This window comes from Myxocyprinus asiaticus, chromosome 17 (assembly GCF_019703515.2).
Source record: "Myxocyprinus asiaticus isolate MX2 ecotype Aquarium Trade chromosome 17, UBuf_Myxa_2, whole genome shotgun sequence".
Taxonomy (NCBI): Eukaryota; Metazoa; Chordata; class Actinopteri; order Cypriniformes; family Catostomidae; genus Myxocyprinus; species Myxocyprinus asiaticus.
This window is the reverse complement of record NC_059360.1, coordinates 30,453,352-30,477,395: the sequence shown is the minus strand read 5'-3', so window position 1 is coordinate 30,477,395 and position 24,044 is coordinate 30,453,352. Positions and strand designations below refer to the sequence as shown.

General features: G+C 38.4%; 1 protein-coding gene across 1 annotated transcript in view; it reads left to right on the top strand.

Moving 5' to 3' along the window:
* The window catches only part of LOC127455526 (disks large-associated protein 2-like), a 224,672-nt gene that overhangs the window by 54,355 nt on the left and 146,273 nt on the right, over positions 1-24,044 (top strand). Inside the window, exon 2 of the mRNA XM_051723500.1 lies at positions 10,384-10,416. The gene's annotated coding sequence lies outside the window, so the exon portion shown is untranslated. The remainder of the gene's footprint in view (positions 1-10,383; positions 10,417-24,044) is intronic.

Sequence of the window (24,044 nt, the reverse complement as noted above, 5' to 3'; positions counted from 1 at the left end):
AGGCAATGTTTCATAAGCCATGCTGAATGCAAGAGCTGCCTGTCTGTTTACTATGCACCGCTAAGAAATTGTAAATGTAGTAAAATGTGTTTTTACGTTTATTATTTTGCCAAGATGAAAAAAGATGCCGTTTTGGTGCAAAGAAAGTTGAAGCAGCATTTTCCCGGCTGATATCGGAAGTGGTCCACATCCAAGGTTGATAATGCGATGCCCTAGTTCTGCTGAAAAATAAGGTGGGTAGCGGGGAGAGAGGCAACGCGTGCGGAGCGGGAATAAAGCACGTTCAGCATGGGAATAAGCTTTGTTCCCGCTCTACGTGTGTATACACATATGCTTACACAATCGTTTAGCCAGGTGTCAGATTACTAGCACAAAAATTTTGATCTCAGTCCGGATTGAATTGTCCTTCGGTCCGGATCCGGACCGGAGTCTGCCTATTGAGTACCCCTACCTTAGCCCCTTAGTGGGACTTTAATTAATCAGTGAATTATTGAGTAACGTTTTCTGAAAATGACCTTTTTAAATGGAAAATAAATTGAAAATTGAAATCCAGATGTGACTAATAAAAGTAAAGTCATATGCACTCTTTGTATGGCTAAATCTATCATTAAAACTTAACAAGTATGAAAAATAAGGGAAACACTGTTAATGTTACAGTGTTACAATAACATATGTTTCACTCATTTACTGATTTGTGTCTATGTGTCTGTGCTGTCATGGTGAGTTCAAGTCCCCCTGGGAAGTTTGTACTTACAAGGTTGGAAATCGTAAATACGTGAGAGAATAAACCCATTTATCAATTTTATATTTTTATATTTTTATATACTTTTTCACTTACTACTGGGAAGTTTTTCAGCACCAATGCAAAAAAAGAAAAGAAATGAGCAAAACCACATATTAGGTGTGTAATTATTATCATTCTTGTGTGGCCACATATAATGATGGGAAATGTAGTTTTGTTGCAAAGCTTGTCACTGCATTAACCAGCTAAATGAGTCTTATTTTCTGGCAAGTTTTATCATTATTGACAATATATTTATTGTTATAAAATGCATACAAACTAAAATGCACAGTCAAAATCCTCAAGAAAAACGGAATTATTACCAAATACTATTCACTTCTGCCATGATTCTTAAATTGACGCCCCCAACTCGGAATGTCAGGGCTCTAAGAAAATCCAGAGTTTCCCACTCTAATTACCATGTGCGTTCAACTCATAAATACAATCATTTCGACATGACTTGAATGCACCATCATAATGGTTCTGACCTGTCTTTAGAAATTACACAGAACCGAATGAAACCATTATAATGTCTAAATAGGTGCTTGAAAACTTTGTTAAATAAATGTGACGGCATTAAACAATCTTATATATTATAAACACATTGAAATTAACTAAAATATTTCATGAATTAAATACTCTATGAACTTCCAAGGATTCATAAATATTTGTGAATTGTGAATATTTGTTCTTACATAAAAGGGTTTATATTTTAGATGCAATCAAAATGTAGATATTGTACGTTTCTGTGCTTAAGAACATCTGCTAAAACCAGAGTTTGCAGACAAATTATGGAGTATATTAATGAGATCATGCTTTATGGACAGATTTTTGTGAAGCCTCACAGGTGTTTATAATCTGCTATTTGACTTTGTGAATCACAGGAAAGCAGGGTTTACCCTCTGGACACAAGGAGCCACAGTGATGAACTGACAGAGTTGAAACAGGACTGAAAAAAGTGACTAACTGAAATGTCGACATGACAGAGCAGTCGACGTGACAGACGTGTTCTGTTTATCATTCTTGTAAAGGCACAGCACATAAAAGCTTCATTTCACTCAGCACTTCCATGCATTGTCAAGGAGACATACTGTAATGCACACAAAGTTTCATACTGCAGCGAACCCTGAAACACCCAGCATGACCTGAGTGTGGTTTTTCAGGTTTAAATCCAAGCAAACTGTTGTAGCAGAGAATACGTTTCACACTGTGCAAAGACGACTGTTTAAATTTAAAATGCACTAAAACGGATGCACATGCAGAGCAGCCTTCACTGTTTGCCTGTCTGATTGCTCCTCTGTGTATTCTGTGATTTTTCAAGTTTATTTTAAGGTTCTGGATGTTTGGTAATTTATGACAAGTCTGTTCTGTACATCTGAGAGCATGGAAAAATATATCAGAACAAGTAAAAAAAAAAAAAAAAAAATCAACAGTCTAGCACCCTTCCTCACACTTTCAATATGAACACACTTGCACTCTCACCTATGTCTATTTTTAAATTTATTTGGTAGTGTTGTGAGAGAGAAAGAATTTGTTCTGTACTCATTGTACAATGTTTTAAAGCAAATGGATAATAGAAAAAGAGGAGCAGCCATTCAAGTACTTACATCTGCTCAAATGTAAGAGATGGGGCTCTTACTTTGGGTCTCTCTTGACCTTCGTCAGTACTGTAATTGGGTGAGATGACATCAATAGAGAATAAATAGTTTGTCATCTGCAGGAAGGAACAGGCACACTTACAAAGAACTTCTATATATTCTGAATGTTTACAGTATTTTCAAGCTAAAGGCACAAGTATGGATTATGACTTATAGGCAAAAGGCCTTTGACTGCCAGGGGCTACATGTAAAAAGAAAAAAAAAAGTCTATGATCAGGTACCACTTAAATGGAGAAAAAACATCATAGGGGTTTTAAATCATTATTAGTTTGCATATTAGTAGATTTATAATGTTTAAATGTTAAGGTACTATAAGCAACTCATTAACACTGAGAAAGAGACTAACCTAGCTTTGCAGTAGAGAAAAAGTTAAGCTCTGTTTAAACTGTTAAAATAATAAAAAGAACAGATGTGCAGATTTTTCAGCTTCCTCTCTTGAAGAAACTGGCAAGGTCTCTGTCTAGAATGGTATAATTGTATGCCAGAATGTCCCTTGTCATATTAATTAGTATACAGCTTCATCAAAACTGCTTTCTCGTTCTGTCTAAAGATAGTCCCATACTGTGCTTGGCCTTTTTGAATGTTCACTTTTCTAAAATTGATCTGTATTGTCAGGTGCCTGGAATGAGTCTATCTGACTCTTGCTGACTAGCAGATAATAGCACCTCTGGGATCCATAAGAGTGAGGTTTCATGCTGATCTAAAGTTTTTTGCCTCAGAGCAGATATTGCGGTAAATATGAGATGTTTTTATTTGTGCTGCTGGATGAGCAGTTGTAGCAGAAATGCAGCTGTACTTTAAAATGTAAACAGTACAATATAATGACATGTATTCTGCCAAGTTCCTCAGCTGGCTAAGTCTGTTATTTAGTCTTGCATCCCAGACTTTTGACAAGAACTAAACATCTGGTCCTCATTGCATCTTATTCTAGCCATGTAAAATGACCAACCAGTTTGTTCTACGTGTTTACATGCCATTTAGGGGTGGGGTTGTCTAAAATGGGTTATACTGAACATGATCACACTGGAAATTGACATGTCACTTCCGAGTGTTCATGTACTCTGAAATCGACTCCATCCTGCCATATCACTGACAAGTGCCATCCTCCATCAGACATTTTTGTCTCTATTCAGATGTGATCATCTTTCCCTCTGGTGCTACTGACTCCAAGACGTGGCTTCTGGTCCCATGGAAATCAGGAAGTTATTGCAAATACACAAACAATGGTAAGCGTGAATTAGAGGTTGCATTTTCACTATGAAACTAAAGTTTTACTCTAATGACGGTTAGGTTTAGGGTTGGGGTTTGGGTTAAGGTGTAAGGTTAATGAAATATGCACTCCCGTTGAATGTATTACATCACTTACAACTAAAAATAAAACTCGCTTTTGGCACCACTCTGTGGACATTTCACCCGGAAACTGGAGCTCACATGTTCTGACAACACTTCCAGGGTCGGCCACTGGAGACAGTGGTTCAACTTTCGGTAAACTGACTGATTTCATCAGTAGAACTTTTGACCTACTGTCGCTGAATTCACAGTGCGATCAGTCTGTTATTCCACAATAATAGACAGGTGCAGAAATTTTTATTTAAATTGCAGTGGGTCAGTCTTCACAAACATTGGAAAAATAGGTGAAAATGTGTATAGACTTTGTGATCAGAATTTCCTTCCATAATAATTACTGATTACATCATAGACAAAATTAAGAAATCAAAGTGGAATATACAGTTCTGCTTTTAGATATCTAGTTAAAGGAATATCCCAGGTTCAGTACAGGTTAAGCTCAATCAAAAGCTTTTGTGGCATAATGTTGATTGCCGCAAAAAATAATTATTTTCTGTTAATAGCAAGGCACTTACAGTGGAAGTGAATGGGGCCAATATTTGGAGGGTTTAATGGCAGAAATGTGAAGCTTATAATTTTATAAAAGCATTTACATAAATTCTTCTGTTAACTCATGTATTATTTGGGCTGTAAAGTTGTTTAAATTGTAATTTTTACAGTCGTTTAGGATTAGCTGACATTACATCATCATGACAACAAAAGTTGTAAAATTGGTTATAATTTTACACAGAACAGGTTAGTAAGCTATTTTATCACAATAAAATCATGTTAACACGCATATTGTTTTGTCTTGTGACTATACTTTTGATACAGTGAGTATTTTAACCTTTACGAATTGGCCCCATTCACTTCCATTGTAAGTGCCTCACTGTAACCAAGATTTTTGGCTTTAAAAAAAAAAAAAAAGGAAGGGCAAGTCAAACATTATTTTTTTTAGTAATCAATACATGCCACAAATGCTGTCGATTGAGCTCAACTTGTATTGAACACGGATTATTTCTTTAACCTTTACTGTAAGTACCATAAATAAAACAAAAAAATCTTTCAAAGATTTGAGACCACTAATCTGTAAAACTTTGACAAATGTAGTGATTAGTTCATCCTCAAAAGCTCTCATTGTATTGAACAAACCCTGTGCCTTTTTTTAACAAGACTTTGTTTCCTGGCGGATTTTGTGCCCTTACTTCTAAAAGTTAGCTTAAAGCCAGCCAATAAGATTGGAGCTGGTCATTTCAGCCAGCACTTGCCATTTGTGTTTGTAATATGTATCAGATGGTGAGTGAATGGTCTGTGGGCATGCTATCTGAGTCTGAGTCTATCGTTAAGGCTGTGTCTCGTTTCGAAGGCTGCGTGCTAGGTAGTACGTGTCCTTTGAAAGCTGCAGTATACCGAGTGTCCTCCTTTAAACAAGCCTTGTTTAAACGAGACGGCCTTCGTAGGACAAACGGAAACGGAATGTAACATGGTTGCTATGACAGCACGCCACTCTTTAACAAGCGGGAGCGCTTTGAGTGAGAAGGGAACAAAGTCCATTTAGAAGGGAATGCGGTATATTTTAGGAGAGTTATAATGATGTAAACAGAAAACAAAATAGATTTTACAGGTGTACTTTTAGTCTAATACTTTATTTTAATTATATATTAATATAATTATACATATTATATACTCTGCACCCGTCTACTGAGGTACTACAACTTGGGTATTAACAATCCTTGAGTTTTAACATCATATTTACGGGCAAATTGGCGTCAATTTTTTTTTTTTACATTTCCGTTGAAGCAAAGAATTGTGGGTTGTGAGTGCCCACAAAGGATACACCTCATGCATCCTCTGAATTCCCGTGAAAGTAGGTCGCATTCGAAGGCTGCATTTGAAGTGTCCTACTCTCTTTTCTGAAACGAGACAGCCTCGATGACGTATGCGGCTGACAAATGCGACCTCCGGAGGATGCAGCCTTCCAAACAAGACACAGCCTAAGTCTTATTATGAGAGCTCTGGCAAGCAGAGTGATTTTGTTAGACTGAGTGCTAACATACTTCATAAAGTCTGATACTATCTGAAAGTACAAAAGTCAGCTCCCGCAGGAGCAGTTAGCCAAGCACAAGAGGGATTATTTTGGAGAGCACAAACTGAAATCAATAGTCATTTGAAATATTAGAGTAACATGAGTATGTGTATACACTGGCCAGAAAACGTGTCAATATATTGCATCTGCAATGATCATTTTTGCCCTGACCTCCATTAAGTATCGAATGACTTGTTTATTGCTGTACAACATGATAATACAGGTGCATCTCAATAAATTAGAATGTCGTGGAAAAGTTCATTTATTTCAGTAATTCAACTCAAATTGTGAAACTCGTGTATTAAATAAATTCAGTGCACACAGACTGCAGTAGTTTAAGTCTTTGGTTCTTTTAATTGTGATGATTTTGGCTCACATTTAACAAAAACCCACCAATTCACTATCTCAAAAAATTAGAATACATCATAAGACCAATAAAAAAAGACATTTTTAGTGAATTGTTGGCCTTCTGGAAAGTATGTTCATTTACTGTATATGTACTCAATACTTGGAAGGGGCTCCTTTTGCTTTAATTACTGCCTCAATTCGGCGTGGCATGCAGGTGATCAGTTTGTGGCACTGCTGAGGTGGTATGGAAGCCCAGGTTTCTTTGACAGTGGCCTTCAGCTCATCTGCATTTTTTGGTCTCTTGTTTCTCATTTTCCTCTTGACAATACCCCATAGATTCCTTATGGGGTTCAGGTCTGGTGAGTTTGCTGGCCAATCAAGCACACCAACACCATGGTCATTTAACCAACTTTTGGTGCTTTTGGCAGTGTGGGCAGGTGCCAAATCTTGCTGGAAAATGAAATCAGCATCTTTAAAAAGCTGGTCAGCAGAAGGAAGCATGAAGTGCTCCAAAATTTCTTGGTAAACGGGTGCAGTGACTTTGGTTTTCAAAAAACACAATGGACCAACACCAGCAGATGACATTGCACCCCAAATCATCACAGACTGTGGAAACTTAACACTGGACTTCAAGCAACTTGGGCTATGAGCTTCTCCACCCTTCCTCCAGACTCTAGGGCCTTGGTTTCCAAATGAAATACGAAACTTGCTCTCATCTGAAAAGAGGACTTTGGACCACTGGGCAACAGTCCAGTTCTTCTACTCCTTAGCCCAGGTAAGATGCCTCTGACGTTGTCTGTGGTTCAGGAGTGGCTTAACAAGAGGAATACGACAACTGTAGCCAAATTCCTTGACACATCTGTGTGTGGTGGCTCTTGATGCCTTGACCCCAGCCACAGTCCATTCCTTGTGAAGTTCACCCAAATTCTTAAATCGATTTTGCTGACAATCCTCATAAGGCTGCGGTTCTCTCGGTTGGTTGTGCATCTTTTTCTTCCACACTTTTTCCTTCCACTCCACTTTCTGTTAACATGCTTGGATACAGCACTCTGTGAACAGCCAGCTTCTTTGGCAATGAATGTTTGTGGCTTACCCTCCTTGTGGAGGGTGTCAATGATTGTCTTCTGGACAACTGTCAGATCAGCAGTCTTCCCCATGATTGTGTAGCCTAGTGAACCAAACTGAGAGACCATTTTGAAGGCTCAGGAAACCTTTGCAGGTGTTTTGTGTTGATTAGCTGATTTGCATGTCACCACATTCTAATTTTTTGAGATAGTGAATTGGTGGGTTTTTGTTAAATTTGAGCCAAAATCATCACAATTAAAAGAACCAAAGACTTAAACTACTTCAGTCTGTGTGCATTGAATTTATTAAATACACGAGTTTCACAATTTGAGTTGAATTACTGAAATAAATGAACTTTTCCACGACATTCTAATTTATTGAGATGCACCTGTAGTTGTGTTAATGTAGCTATTGGGGAAAATGTGTACTGTACATGGCAAGGGCACACACGATCGACCAATTTGTTTCTCATGACCTCATCATTAAAGAACAGTTAACAAAATACAAAGTCCTTAGAATCTTTTCCAATATGACATAATCGAGCATTAACATCCATCTCATCGCAGAACTGAAGAAAAGCCTCTGTGTGCCTGTGAAAGAAGACCAGCACAGAAAAGTTAATTATCACCTCTGACACTCCCACTGTTAACACTACACAACTAAAGCAGAAAGTGTGAGCGCACAAGGCTAATATGCAAATACTGGTGTTAATTATGGAATGCTTCATTGTGGAATGAGCTGCAACACTTTTTTCATGCTCAGGTTAAGTAGGAGTTAGCACTTCTCCTTTTGGAGAATCTGAAAAAGATCCTCCTCACTGTCTCTGGTTGTTACGGCCCTGTGTTACATCATCTGATGCCACAGCTCAGTTAGCCTGATTTTGGAAACTGGTCATTCCTTCAGTCTGAGGATTTTTTTACTTAATAAGACTGGGATGAAAAAAGTTACAGTATAAATTTTAACAGGAAAAAATCTGAGTAAGTTTAGCTGTCAGACCTCAAGGTAAACATTTTAAAGGTTGTGTTGGTCCTACTTATGTTGGAGAGGGAATTTAAAGCCTAAAAATGGCAATAAAATTGTGGCCAAAAGTTTGGAATAATGTACAGATTTTACCCTTATGGAAAGAAATTGGTACTTTTATTCACCAAAGTGGCATTCAGCTGATCACAATGTATAGTCAGGACATTAATAATGTGAAAAATTACTATTACAATTTGAAAAAAAATATTCAGAACTTCTTAAACTACTTCAAAGTGTTCTCATCAAAAAGTCCTCCATGTGCAGCAATGACAGCTTTGCAGATCCTTGGCATTCTAGCTGTCAGTTTGTCCAGATACTCAGGTGACATTTCACCCCACGCTTCCTGTAGCATTTGCCATAGATGTGGCTGTCTTGTCGGTCACTTCTCACGCACCTTATGGTCTAGCTGATCCCACAAAAGCTCAATGGTGATAAGATCCATAACACTCTTTTCCAATTATCTGTTGTCCAATGTCTGTGTTTCTTTGCCCAATCTAACCTTTTCTTTTTGTTTTTCTGTTTCAAAAGTGGCTTTTTCTTTGCAATTCTTCCCATAAGGCCTGCAACCCTGAGTCTTCTTTTTACTGTTGTACATGAAACTGGTGTTGAGCAATTACAGTTTAATGAAGCTGTCAGCTGAGGACATGTGAGGCGTCTATTTCTCAAACTAGAGACTCTGATGTACTTATCCTCTTGTTTAGTTTTATCTGGGCCTTCCACATCTCTTTCTGTCCTGGTTAGAGCCAGTAGTCCTTTGTCTTTGAAGACTGTAGTGTACACCTTTGTATGAAATCTTCAGTTTTTTCTTCAGCAGTTTCAAGCATTGTATAGCCTTCATTCCTCCACAATGACTGTCTGATGAGTTTCTAAGAGAAAGCTGTTTTTTGTTTTTTTGTTTTTTTGTTTTTTTTTTACCATTTTTGACCTAATATTGACCTTAAGACATGCCAGTCTATCGCATACCTTGGCAACTAAAAACAAACACAAAGACAATGTTAAGCTTCATTTAACAAACCAAATAGCTTTCAACTGTGTTTGATATAATGGCAAGTGATTTTCTAGTACCAATTTAGCAATTTACATGATTACTCAAGGGTAAGGTGTTGGAGTGATGGCTGCTGGAAATGGGGCCTGTCTAGATTTGATCAAAAATGACTAGTTCAAATAGTGATGGTGCTTTTTTTTTTACATCAGTGTTGTCCTGACTATACTTTGTGATCAGTTGAATGCCACTTTGTTGAATTAAAGTACCAATTTCCTTCCAAAACAGCAAAATCTGTACATTATTCCAAACTTTTGGCCACCAGTGTATACACTTAGGGAATAGGATGAGGGCTCTTATGGAAGAACAGTTTCACTGGATTCTGTGCTGTTTTCATTGTGAGAAAAATACATATTTCTTCACATCTCCAGGTCTTTCAGGATGACCAGCGGTTATGTACAGTATTATTGACTCTAGTTTTAGAAGCTAAGCTCAAGGTCTTTAGTTATCTAATGAAGTGACTAAATGGTGTGTACCATTTAGACCCGACCATGTCTGTGTGCTGTTCCCAGTGAAGGCCAAAGATGTCTGTCTACCACATTTTTACATAGAAAAACAATTGAAACTCACCTAATCATAGAATTTCTAAAATTGCAAATCAGTGTATTCTTTCACTGCAAAATAGAAATCTGTAGGAAACACTGGTAGAAAGAATCTTTATTTTTGCATCATATTGTTAATCAGTCTCGCTATAATACATTTGTATGTTGGTTTGCATTTCGGCTGTAAAGTGTGTGTGTGTGTGTGTGTGTGTGTGTGTGTGTGAGTGAGTGTACAGTACTGTATACACAGTACAGCATGTGTTTTTAAAGGTGTTTATAAAGTAGAGTGTAGTTGGAACCAAAATTAGTTGTAATTTTTTTTTCAGGCCACATACAGACTGATTATGAAGTGAAGTGGCAGGTTTGGAAATAATTAAGTAAAAATGTTCAACCAAAGTAGTTTGAAAGTATCATGAAAATTAAGCTTTTAATGTTTTGATGTTGGTGTTTAAAAAATGTTGGGTATGTGAAAATTTCTTCAAAGTCCTCTCTCTCTTGTTTTTCTGGTTCTGTAGAGTCACAGTGCACATTGTGTGGTGAGACCGAAGGTGAGTGTCTTCCTCATCTCCTCTGCAAAGCTTCTGCTAACTCGCCAGATCTCTCTGTGTTTGTGTGTGTTCCAGGTAGTTAACACTTAACCCAGACTGTGTGTTTGTGTGCTCTAATGGCACGATGGAGAGTTCTGGAAGCACACGCGCTGATCTGTTTTAATGATTAAATTCATCATGATGCTGAGCTGCTTGTGGTCATTTTGTTGTGATTCCTCTCTGCTTGCATCATCACAGCTGGCTGTGCTTCAACAGAAACAAGGCTACATTTCTCTGCTTCATCTCTCTGCTGCTCTGCTGACATGACTGATTCACAAACTTATTGAGCAGAAGTACTGCTAATCTGCTTTAATTTTTACTTTCTTCCTCCTCTTTCCCACTGATTGATTCTTTCTTTCTTTCTTTCTTTCTTTCTTTCTTTCTTTCAAGTTTCTTCCCTTCTTCCTACTTTATTTCCTCCATCACTTCTTTCTTTCTTTCCTCCCTTCCTCCTTTCTCTCATCCATCCATCCCTTCCTTCCTTCCTTCCTTCATTCTTTCCTTCCTCCTTTCTTTCATCCTTTCCTTTCATTTTTTCTTCCCTCCCTTCCTACTTTCTTTCTTTCTTTCTTTCTCCTCTATTTCCTCCATCCCTTCCTTCCCTTATTCCTTCCATATTTCTCTCATCCATCCCTTCTTTCCTTCCACATTTTTCTCCTCCATTTTTTCCTTCCACCCTTCCTTCCACATTTCTCTCCTTCATCCCTTCCTTCTTTGCTTTTTCTTCCCTCCATCATCCCTTCTTTCCTTCCTTCCTTCTTTCCTTTCTTTCTTTCTTTTTCATTCTTTCTTTCTTTATCTCCTCCAATGCTTCCTTCATTCTTACTTTCTTTCCTTTACCCTTTTCTTCCTTTCTGTCTCCTTTATTTCCATCATCCCTTCCTTCATTTCTCCCTTCCTTCCTCCTTTCTCATCCATACCTTCCTTCTTTCCTTCATTCCACCTTTTCTCCTCCATCCCTTCCTCTCCTTCCTTCCTTCCTTCCTCCTTTTCTTTCCTCTATCTCTTTCTTTCTGTCTTTTTCATTCTCAAGTGTAAGAATTTGACCAGTTCTCTAATGCTCTTTATTTAATGTTATTCTTTGCTTTCCTTTGGTCTGATCCGAAGGTCACAATTATTAATTTTGTATTTTGCATGTTCTTTCAAATGTAAATCAGTGCTGGATTTTTGGTGAGTCAGTATGAAAGAGGAGATGATGATGATTTTGATATGCTTGGCTACACCAATAGTAAACTATTTTTAAAACAGATGGATACTAACATGTTCACCATAATCTACACAAACACACATTTATTAGTTGAGATTAGATGCAGCAATAAAACGGATGTGCCAGAAGAGAAACATTCCATACCCTGCTCAGATAAAATTGCACATCTTGGACCTGAACAAGCTTTCATTTGGAAAATGAATAGAGTTTAACTTTATATATATTATTATGTTATTTAAAGGAATACAAATTGTGAAAAATGGTTCCACTCTAGTCAGATAAGGAACAGTGGACATGTGATAATCGAAAGTAGACTACTGAATGATTAAAGAAATGTCAGCTGACCTGACAACGGGACAGATTCTGCTGTGACCTTTGTTTGTTGGGTGAGAATTGGATGTACTCTGCACAAATCCATAACAGTGGGTTGTAGAATGACTTTTCTGGTGAGCAATGTGGTTAGGTTGCTCCACCAGCTAGACCAGCACCAGACTAGCACTACTCAGCTATGACTAGCATGGAATTCATGCTCGTCTAAGCTGATCTTTCAGTAATTGTAGAAAGTGAGAACCCAGAGGCCACAATCTCTCTCAGAGTACAAACACTCATCAAAACCTGCACTTTATCCAAGTGGCAGTAGAGAGGTTTGGGAGGCTGGTGACAGGCTACGTGGGTCAGAGATAAACAGCTGGAAGAAATCTATAACTGCATAAACACAGAAAATACACAGGTTGAGAGAGTAGTGCATCTTTGTACGCTGCAGTCTGACAGGACCACAAAGAGACAATTCTGAGAATGAGGAAATGTGACTTCAGCAGGAATTGTTTTTTTTTACATTAGTCAGAGTATTACTAAACCGTACTTAAGTTGTAGCCATTTTCTGTGTGCCATTTGTAATGTTGGCAGTTAAATTAGTTTATCCAGTTATGCAACAAAGAAAAACAGCCTTATTATGTAGTCAAAATATTTTGGATGAAAACAGCATAAAATCTAGGTGGAATATTTAAATGCTCAGCCAGTAAATTTAAAGGGATAGTTCACCTAAAAAAGCAAATTCTGTCATCATTTACTTACCCTCATTTTGTTCTAAACCAATATAATTTTCTTTCTTTCGTGGAACACATAAATAAATGTTAAGTAGAATGTTAGCATTGGTCACCAATTAATTTCATTGTATAGAAAAAAAAAGATGCAATGAAAATGAATAGTGACTGAGAGGCTAACATTCTCCCTTGTGTGATTTTTGGGTGAACTCTCCCTTTAACAGTAAATTATACAAAGGCGTTGACTTTATTTAGCTGCTAAATGTTTGTCTTGCACATCAAATTGCACACCGCAGTCAAATTAGAACAGAAGTCTCTGATTGCATTTCATCCCAGACTAAAGAAAACTTTACAAGATTCAACACTAACCTGCATCCCAGACTATTCTTATTAATATAACCTTATTCTTCTTAATTTTGACCTATTAGCACTACAGTCACATTAGAAGTGCAATCATATTGAATCTATGTGGTTCTATCATACTTGTATTAAAAGGATTCTGATTCTGTCATAATTTTTTCACCCTTATGTCATTCAAACTTGAATGACTTTCTTTCCTCTGCAGAACACAAAAGCACATTGTCTGAGCCGCTCTCTTCCATACAAATCATTGAATGGAGACTAGGTGCTGTCAGGCTCCAAAAAAATTACTTCTGAAGCCAAATATTGGCTTTGTTTGAGGAACAGTTTGAAAAGTATTTTTATTTTTTTAATTTTTTTGACATTTTAGTCACTGAAGATCTAGTCATAAGGCTTTGGATCAATGCCTTTTGCACACATCGATAATCGGAAGATTTTCAGGATGATTATCAATGTATATCAAGATTTTTTTCAGATATAAATCAGGCTGCTCGTTGCACAGTAGTTTCTAATCTTTTCAAGCATTTTTCTTCCCACAACTTTGGTAAAGTGTGAGTGGCAGAGTAAATTAAAGGGGGTCGCGCCCTGGACATGTCTGGCAGATGACATGGTGCATTCAAAAATTCGTAACAATTATTTTCACTAGCCATCACTGGATGATATATTGTTTATATGTATGTTTTTCATAGCCTACACAATGTATTTTCAGTTACAATATGTTGTTTTGTGGTTTGACAGCTTGTCAACAGAATGAAAGACCTATTCAAGGCTACATACAGAGAAATTGCATGATAAACGTCACCATTTCTAATCGTTCAGTTTTCGCAGTTAAACCAGTTTCATACACTAACCTGCAAACTCATCAACGTCACTCATTCATGAAGTACAAAAACCTTCTGAACTTTGGACTGCCATGCGTCGCATCAGCTTGTCCTCTGTGTGTGATACAGGTGCCATGCCTACCTGCGACCTGGCTTCCGTAATGTTAGATACCCCTCTTGTGGTCTCTCATGATTAATACGCCACACTATTAAACAGAAGGCCAATTGAGTGAATTGGAAAGCACACAAATTAGGCTTCTAATTTAAATGTCAGCTAATTTTAATATGTATTGATGCCTCAAAAATATATATAGATAAAATAACCTGCCGATCAATAATCGATTTACTGATATTTTACGACATCCCTAGTAATCACCATACACTTTCATTGTATGAAAAAAAGCAGCTTGGACATTGTGCTAAAAATAACTTATTTTGTGTTCCATGAAAAATGTATGTCATACAAATTTCGAAAGACACGAGGGTGAATAAACCATAATAGAATTTTCCTTTTGGGGTGAACTATCCCTTTAAGTATTGCATTTGTTCTAGCATTGAGCTCTGTCTGATGAAAGCAATCAAAAAGAAATTTATTAAATCTCATAGACATGAGAACAGTAAATTAAATATTCAAATGAACATGTTACCAGTCCTCACTGCAGTGATTTACTGTGCTCAGATGGAAATCTTTTTCCTTAGCAACATGGCAGTGATCAAAGACATTACAAGAGAGAGAAGTATCAGCTAATGTCTGTATGAAAAATGTTTATTCACTTCAATGAGTCCAACTAGATTTCATAGAGGCTTCTGCATGAGTGGTTTTAGAATATTGAGAGGAAAGTAGAATAATTTGCTCAAAAGGGGGGGCTGTCCAATAGCAAGTGTGTGTGTGATCTCTATTAAAGCTGTAGAAAATTCTTACCTCTTCTTGGTATGGTTGTTATTTCTTTTCTTTTTCTTTTTTTCCATCATCCTTTTTTTATTTCCAAGCTCTTTAAGTGTCTCCTTGCTTCACTTTTTTGTTGTGATGGCAGAATTCTTGCCCGCTGTGTTGCCAAGGGAGATGAGTGTCTACACTGTAAACAAGGTTTTTATCCTGACCCTGCTCCAGAGCTGGTTCACACTCTGTGCGTGTGAACCACAGGGCCATTTATTGAATTTATTGGCAGGAAAACAAGTTGGCACTCAAGACTTGACACCATCTTCTTCCCTATATGGATTTTTCTAGTTTCTAAGAAACATGCATTGCAGATATTAAATGTTATCAAACTACTTTTAACTGTTGAAGGTGCTATAAGCATTTAGTTTTTATGTTCGTCTACCAAACAGATATCACTAAAATGGGTGTTCTGAAAAATCCCATCATCTTTTTTTTGTTGTTGTTGTTGTGCAAATCATAAAAAAAGGCCAATCAGAAATGCTCTTTGCCAGCAAATAATTTTGCGTGTGGATTTGCTGAGATCGGGTTTGCTGACATGTCTTTGAAGGGTTGGGTTATTAAGAGTAGTAAAATGGCATAAGTTAGCAAAAATGGCTCAAAACACTTACAGAACCTTAAAGGTGCTCTTAGTAAAAACATATTTTATCATTAAAAAAGTTTTACTTACCCCTTAAGACATTTTTTAACTTTAGAATTTTTTTTTTAAAATCAAGTACACTCAAGATGAAGAATCCAGTCATATCAGTAGCTTAATAAAAGCTATTTTACTGTAGGCCTTTTTCACATTGTGTGGGTCGCCTCATGGGGCCCGCCCAGTTGAGATCACATGACCAGCCAAATATTATTTATTTTTGTAACCTCTCTGTTACTAAGGCTGCATCACAATCAGCTCCCTAGCTTCCTGTGTTGTGAATTAGTATATCTTGAACACAAATTCGGGCGCTGGCAATGGTGTTCACCGACTGAACATTGGGACACTTTTGACTCAATATCCTGTGACACAATCGAGCATGCAAGCGAAGCTGGTATTAATCAGCACCATCGCTGTATAAATGACACTATCATTCATTTTCATTGAAGCTATTCAAAAGTACAGTATTTTTATGAAAGATAAATTACATTCAATAAAGTCATTTTGGATGAAAGACATTACTAACAAAATCTCCTTTAAAGAGAAAATATGAAAATCATATATTTACACTTGTGCTCATCTTCTAACGACTTGAGAGACTTCAGAAGACATGACGACGTTTACTCCCTGTAAATGTCGTCTTTTGACTCGTTGATCAGTGCCCTGACTACTGAACTAGGGAACTAATTTAGACGCACCCTAAGACTTCTGCTCACTTAAAAACATCAATAAAACTATTGGTTTGCGTGATACGTCCATAGGTGTCTGTATAAAAGACAACTGCCATATCAGCCAAAGCAACATAAACAAAAGATTACTGTGTGCACCTTTAAGTATGATCAAATATTAATACAGTGCAACTTAAGATTTATTGTAAACATGTATATTTACAGAATAAAGCAAATTGGCTGTCAAATGTCCAAAATTCCTTAGTGGACACTGGGCAGTAACTGACTTTAGTATCTTGACATAGAACAATGAGTTTCCACTTATGATCAAATCTGGCTTTCTCGTTAGTCACCATGCAGACAGTAATAAGGAGGCGGAGAGAGGTCTGTTGTGTGTCCTGTCCTGTCCTCACTCTCTTTTCTCATCATATCTGTGCAGGCCCCGACAGTCTGTTCCTGCCCCACAGCTATCTGTAATAGCATTACACACTAATGCACAGTCCCTCTGTGGGCAGATACATCGGCTCACACTGAATTGGGCAGCATAGATTTTTAATTAAAAAAATCAATTTACATTGATTAGTGGGGAGACAGACAGGAAGTCTGCCAAACACTGACTGAGGACTACAACCAAGATCTGGGATCTGTCTGACCATAAACTGAAGCCTATGAAGGCTGAGTGTTGTCTTAGGGACTGGTTTTACAGCTTTTACAGGAAAAACCTTGACTTTTATTAATCTATTTAAGATGTTTATTGTTCTTTACCAGCTTTAAATTGCATAGTGCATTGTTCATCTCCAGGGAGATTTCTCTTGATATCTTCCCTCCAGTCTTACAGTAGGCTGCATTCTTGCAATTCCTGAATCTGAAGAGTTAGAGAGTTTTCATACATTTCACATAAAGCACTTTTTCCCAGCAGCATTTTCAAAATAATAATGAAATATCTCTGAAGAGAATCCAGGAGCAGTGAAATCTTAAAAGTGCCAAGCATATCTGAGCAGAAGAAAAGTCACCTCTAGAAAATGTCACTGAAAGTATAGGCCATATATAATGCAGCTACTCTGCCCCTGTATTTTGGTGACATTTTTATATTTTTAAGTGCAGATTTTAACCCCAACAACACTTTTTCTTATTGTCATGTCAGTTGCAAAAAATGCAAGAATGGGCTGAAATCGGCAGTTCCAATATTGGCCGGCTTTACACAATTTTAATATTTCTGGGTGCAGCAGTCCACCTGGAAATTAAGTTGTATTTACAAGGTACTGGGTACAATGAGCATTTTTGAGGAAGAATTAATTGCTGGATTTTCCAGGTTAGTGGCTTTAAGTCTTTGAAGATTTTGAATCAACCATTTCAGATAAACCTGCCTTAAAACAGCACTTAAAAACAGCACAAATTTTACATGTTGGTCAGACAGACCGACCTGTCTAAATGGGCAATTCTGAGCCAGAATAAGCTGCAATGTGGACCAGGCTTTATGTTGATTGTCATAAATCTGGCTATGCTAAATTAGGACAGGTAATTGAGAGTGCTAAGCTAGGTCTCAAAAGTAACCTTTTTGACTCTAAGGCCCCTCCTATTGTCCAAGACAATATTCAAGCTAGTTAGACTATTAGAATAGCTTATTAATGTATTATTAATAATTTTAATTCATCTTGGGGCCCCTTGGAAGTTTGTTGAGGCCCCCTAATGGGCCCTGGCCCCTTGGTTAAGAACCATGGCAATAAAACACTGGTTAACAAATACATAGAAGTTTACCCATTTCTAAAATCCTATGACGAGTTGAAGTTACAGATGAGTAAATACAAATGTCTGCTAGTTTGTACTCACAGTGGCAGAGTTCCTACAGCAGTCTGGGATGTCAGCGCCATGTGCATGTGAAGTCAACCATGCCTTTCTTTCACTGGCTTCAAGCTCTCTCTATTTCCTTTAAATTTGATTTAGATTTTTGCTCACCGGTACTCCATTGCCATGGAAAAGGATGATTGCTTAAGGCCACCCACATGTAGATCATACACCAAGGGATTGTCAGTTGTGTTGTTAGGAATGGCCTGCTAAAGCCTGTTACCACTAGGATCACAGCCTGTGCTCTTAGCGATGTGAAGCACTGCACTTCCTGACCGGCTGCAAATTACACTTTTATAGATTTATGGGACCCAAACACAGTTATTCTGTCATTTTGAAAAGAACAGATTTTAACAATTACTTTTTCAAACTCTGACCTCTTTTGCTTGTGTATCAGCGAGTAAATAATGTAAATAAATCTTGAAAGAATAAGTTCAGAAGAAAAATATTTTTTACTGTCTAGCCTGTCAGTTAGGGTTCTCTCTGAGACACTAAGGGAGACGTTCTCTGATGTTATCGTGACCTTTCCAGTTGTGCCATCTAATGGTATTTAACCAGATTTGGGCTGTGCGAGCCAGACAGCTGTTTTTCCTCAGCACAGCTACTGTAATTTAATCTATCCTGCTCTGTATTCTGTGTGGTGGATCTGCTGAGACATATATGTCCCACACGGTAAGTGGAAGATTACAGATGTAACCCAGGCATCAATCTCTCAGACCCTCCGCTGCTGTCTTAAATGCTTATATGAGTAGATTGAGATTTGTTTTTGAAGCCAGCTGAAGACGTATTCTAGATAGATGATGTTCAAGATGGCGCCGAGTATGTTTGTTGCGTTGCGAGCTCCGAAACAACATGGTAGTGTTTTGTTTACAATTCTTATGTTTTTTGTCTTGGATATTGTCTGCCTTATTGTCTACGACAGACAAACACTTTTGGACATTGGTTCAGCAATTTCACACCGTAAACCTGACTTCAAATTCCTCAATGCCGACCCGCTGTTTACAAACACGCAAGTGGAGCCCTTTGTCTGCGCTGCTCAGCCGCAGAAATGCAGGAGAAAAAGGGGAAACAGAGCCGGCGTTCTCATCAGAGTAAGACGCCGCGCAAATCGACCCCCGCTACCCAGTATTCTACTGGCAAATGTTCAGTCTCTGGATAACAAGCTCTGAGAGCTGAAAGTGCGGATATCTTTCCAACGAGAGACGAAGGACTTCTGCATTATCTGCCTTACGGAAATGTCTGCAGAGAAATGATTCCAGAACCCGCGGGGTTCTCCGTGCACCGAGCGGACACAGCGAAAGACCTCTCAGGTAAAAGCAGAGGTGGTGGTGTATGTTTTATGATCAACAAATCCTGGTGTGATCAGAGGAGCGTACATTCTATCAAGTCTTTCTGCTCTCCTGATCTGGAATTTCTCATGCATCTGTGTCGACCATTCTGGCTACCAGCGGTCATTATCACTGCTGTGTACATCCCCCCACAAGCCGACACAGACCGGGCACTCAAGGAACTGTATGGGAGTATAAGCAAGCAGGAAACCGCGCACCCTGAGGCCACGTTCATTGTGACCGGGGACTTTAATAAAGCCAGTTTCAAATCAGTCACACCAAAATACCACCAGCACATTAGTTTCAACACACAAGGGGACCGGGTTTTGGACCATTGCTACTCTTCCTTCCGGGATGGCTACAAATCCCTCCCCCGCCCTACAATTTGGCAAATCGGACCACTCTTCCATTCTGCTTCTGCCCGCTTACAGGCAGAAACTGAAACAGGAAGCACCCACACTCAGAACGATCCAGTGCTGGTTGGACCAATCGGATACTACAGTACAAGATTGTTTTGATCACACGGACTGGGAGATGTTCCGGTCCGCCTCTGATGACGACATCGAGCTTTACACTGATAGCGTAATGTGTTTCATCAAAAAGTGCATAGAGGACGTTGTTCCGACCAGAACAACACGGATCTATCCGAACCAGAAGCCTTGGATAAATAGCGACGTTCGCGCGGCACTTAATGTGCGGACCTCTGCTTTTAATTCCGGGAACACGGAGGAGCATAAACAAGCCAGTTATGCCCTCCAAAAAACTATCAGAACAGCCAAACGCCAGTACAGGAACAAGATTGAAGGACAGTTTAACACCACCAACTCTAGAAGCGTGTGGCAGGGAATTAACATCATCACGGACTTTAAAGGGAATAAAAACTCCGCCATGAACACTGCTGCCTCTCTCCCGGATGAGCTAAATACTTTTATGCTCATTTTGAGGGAAATAACAACGCTCTCGTGGAGAGAGCTCTCGCGGCCGAAGCTACAGAGGTTAGTTCACTCTCCGTCTCTGTAACGGATGTAACCCGATCCTTCTGACGGGTGAATATCCGCAAAGCTGCGGGCCCAGACGGCATTCCGGGCTGCATCATCAGAGCGTGCGCGAACCAGCTGGCTGGTCTTTTCACGGACATTTTCAACCTTTCCCTCTCTTTGTCTGTAGTCCCCACATGCTTTAAAACATCCACCATTGTGCCTGTTCCAAAGCAATCAAAAATAACTTGCTTAAATGACTGGCGTCCTGTTGCTCTGACCCCCATCATCAGCAAATGCTTTGAGAGACTAATCAAAGATTACATCTGCTCTGTGCTGCCTCTCTCTCTAGACCCATTGCAGTTTGCTTACCGCAATAACCGCTCCACTGATGATGCCATTGCATCTACAATACACACTGCTGTCTCCCACCTGGAAAAAAAGAATACTTATGTGAGAATGTTGTTTGTGGACTACAGCTCAGCATTCAACACCATAGTGCCCTCCAAGCTAGATGAGAAACTCCGGGCTCTGGGCTTAAACAGCTCATTGTGCAGCTGGATCCTGGACTTCCTGTCAAGCAGATGTCAGGTGGTTAGAATAGGCAGCAACATCTCCTCATCACTGACCCTCAACACTGGAGCCCCGCAGGGCTGTGTTCTCAGCCCACTCCTGTATTCCCTGTACACACATGTCTCCAATGCCATCATTAGGTTTGCTGATGACACGACGGTGGTAGGTCTGATCACTGACAATGATGAAACAGCCTACAGAGAGGAGGTGCACACTCTGACACACTGGTGTCAGGAGCACAACCTCTCCCTCAATGTCAGTAAGACAAAGGAGCTTGTGGTGGACTTCAGAAGAAAAGACAGAGAACACAGTCCCATCACCATCAATGGAGCACCAGTGGAGAGAGTCAGCAGCTTCAAGTACCTGGGTGTCCACATCACTGAGGAACTCACATGGTTCATCCACACTGAAGTCTTTGTGAAGAAGGCTCATCAGCACCTCTTCTTCCTGAGACGGCTGAGGAAGTTTGGAATGAACCGCCACATCCTCACACGGTTCTACACCTGCACTGTAGAGAGCATCCTGACTGGCTGCATTTCCGCCTGGTACGGCAATAGCACAGCCCACAACCGCAAAGCACTGCAAAGGGTGGTGCGCACTGCCAGACACATCATCGGAGGTGAGCTTCCCTCCCTCCAGGACATATATACCAGGTGGTGTGTGAAAAAAGCTCGGAGGATCATCAGAGACTCCAGCCACCCGAGCCATGGGCTGTTCTCACTGCTACCATCAGGCAGGCGGTATCGCAGTATCAGGACCCGCACCAGCCGACTCCATGATAGCTTCTTCCCCCAAGCAATCAGACTTTTGAACTCTTGATCTCCCACGATCAAATACATCAGGACTGCACTTTATTACTCTTACTCTTATATCTCACACCGGACTGTCATAAATTATATTATTATTATATTATATTCTCTCTTAACAACTTACTATCAACCGACAGCCTGAATGTCAATACAGTACAATACAACCTACTGTACATTCTGTATATATGTTTTTTTTTAATTGAATAATGTGTATCTATATTGTGTGTATTGTATATTGTACAGTGTATGTTATTATTTGTATATTGTGTTGTGTGTAATTATGTGTATGTTATTATTGTATATTGTGTGGTGTTAATTTGATGTTATTGTAAATTGGTATATGTCTCATCACTGTCACGACTGCTATGTTGATCGGAACTGCACCCAAGAATTTCACACACCATTGCACTTGTGTATATGGCTGTGTGACAATAAAAGTGATTTGATTTGATTTGATACTATCTCTGTCCTAAGAAATTTTTTACAAAACATGGATAAAAATGGTTTATGGGTGGATTTAATGAGACTTAGTACCACAATATTGCACCTCAATGTCTAACCATACACATACTTGCACAATAAGTAAAAAACTTGACTCAGCTATTAATGCACTTACTCTTTCTTACTCTCTCTTACTCTCTAAAAAAAAACCTCTCAGTTCTCACAAAGAGCAAGTTTACATGCACAATCTAATACTGATTATGCTTAATAAGCTGGCAATGTGTGTGGTCATGTAAATGCCTTAAACAGCTTTTCTTTATTGGGGTTAGGTCATAAACGGTTTAAGCATAATGTAGATTTTTGCCCATCTCCCTAATTGTAAACAATTTTACATGTAAACACCTTTACAGGCATTCTTAATGGGATAGTGCAAACAGAAAATTTTCTCATCATTTACTCACTTTCATGTCATCCCTGATGTGTAAGACTTTCTTTCTTCTGCTGAACACAAACAAAGATTTTTAGAAGCATATTTCAGCTCTTAAGGTACTTTCAATGCAAGTGAATGGTGACCAAAACTTTGGAGCTCCAAAAATCACATAAAGGCAGCAAACAAGCAATCCATACGACTCCAGTGGTTGAATCTATGTCTTCAGAAGCGATATAATAGGTGTGGGTGAGAAACAGATCAATATTTCAATCCTTTTTTAATATAAATCTCCACTTTCAGAATGTGAAATTAAAAGTGAAAGTAGAGATTTATAGTAAAAAAGGACTTAAATATTGATCTGTTTCCCACCAACACCAATCATATCACTTCTTAAGATATTTATTTAATCACTGGAGTCATTTGGATTACTTTTATGCTGAAAGGTCTGGCCACCATTCATTAGCATTGTGTGGACCTACAGAGCTGAGATATTCTTCTAAAAATCTTCCTTTGTGTTTTGCAGAAGAAAGAAAGTCATACACATCTGGGATGGCATGAGGGCAGGGGTGTAAAGTAATTGAGTAAAAATACTTAAATAATATATTTAATTTTAAATTAATTTTAGAGATTTGTACTTTACTCGAGCGCAATTTAAATAAAATACTTGTACTTTTACTTAATTACATTTCCAAAGAATTTTTTTTACTTTTTACTCCTTACAATTTTATTTAAACTTGAGAAGTACTCATGACATTTTTGCAGATCATTTTCTTTCGTCTTACTGGACTGAAGCTGCCTTTTCACTGCATCCGACAAATGACATATGACGAACCAGAGGTCAGTCATTTCAAATGGAGTGTCGCACAGCCGCTGTGTGGAGTTCTTACCATCTGCAGAGGTGGAATTTCAGATCTGATTTGAGCTTCGGATACGTTGAAATATTTTTGCAACTAGACCGGATGTGACCGCCCGACTGAATGTGATGTATTCATTCAAAACTATGAGCACGAAGTGAGAAACACTGATGGTTTTTATCCTAAACTTTATTCTAAACTCCTGCTACTTCTACAGATTGGACAGTTATGAAGTCAAAAATGATCATTCACATTGCTAAACAAAAAAAAAGTTTTTGAAATTGGTGACTTGGACCAAATAATAAAGAAAAGGTGCCAGTAAGTGCCCAACATAGATGGGAACTCCTTCAATACTGTTTAAAAAGCATCCCAGGGTGATACCTCAAGAAGTTGGTTGAGAAAATGTCAAGAGTACATGTCTGCAAATTCTAGGCAAAGGGTGACTACTTTGAAGATGCTAAAATATAACACAGTTTTGATTTATTTTGGATTTTGTTTTGTCACAACATAATTCCCATAGTTTCATTTATGTTATTCCATAGTTTTGATGACTTTACTATTATTCTAATAATAGTTTAAAAAATTATAATAAAGAATGAGTAAGTGTTTCTAAACTTTTGACCAGAAGTGTGTATATATATATATATATATATATATATATA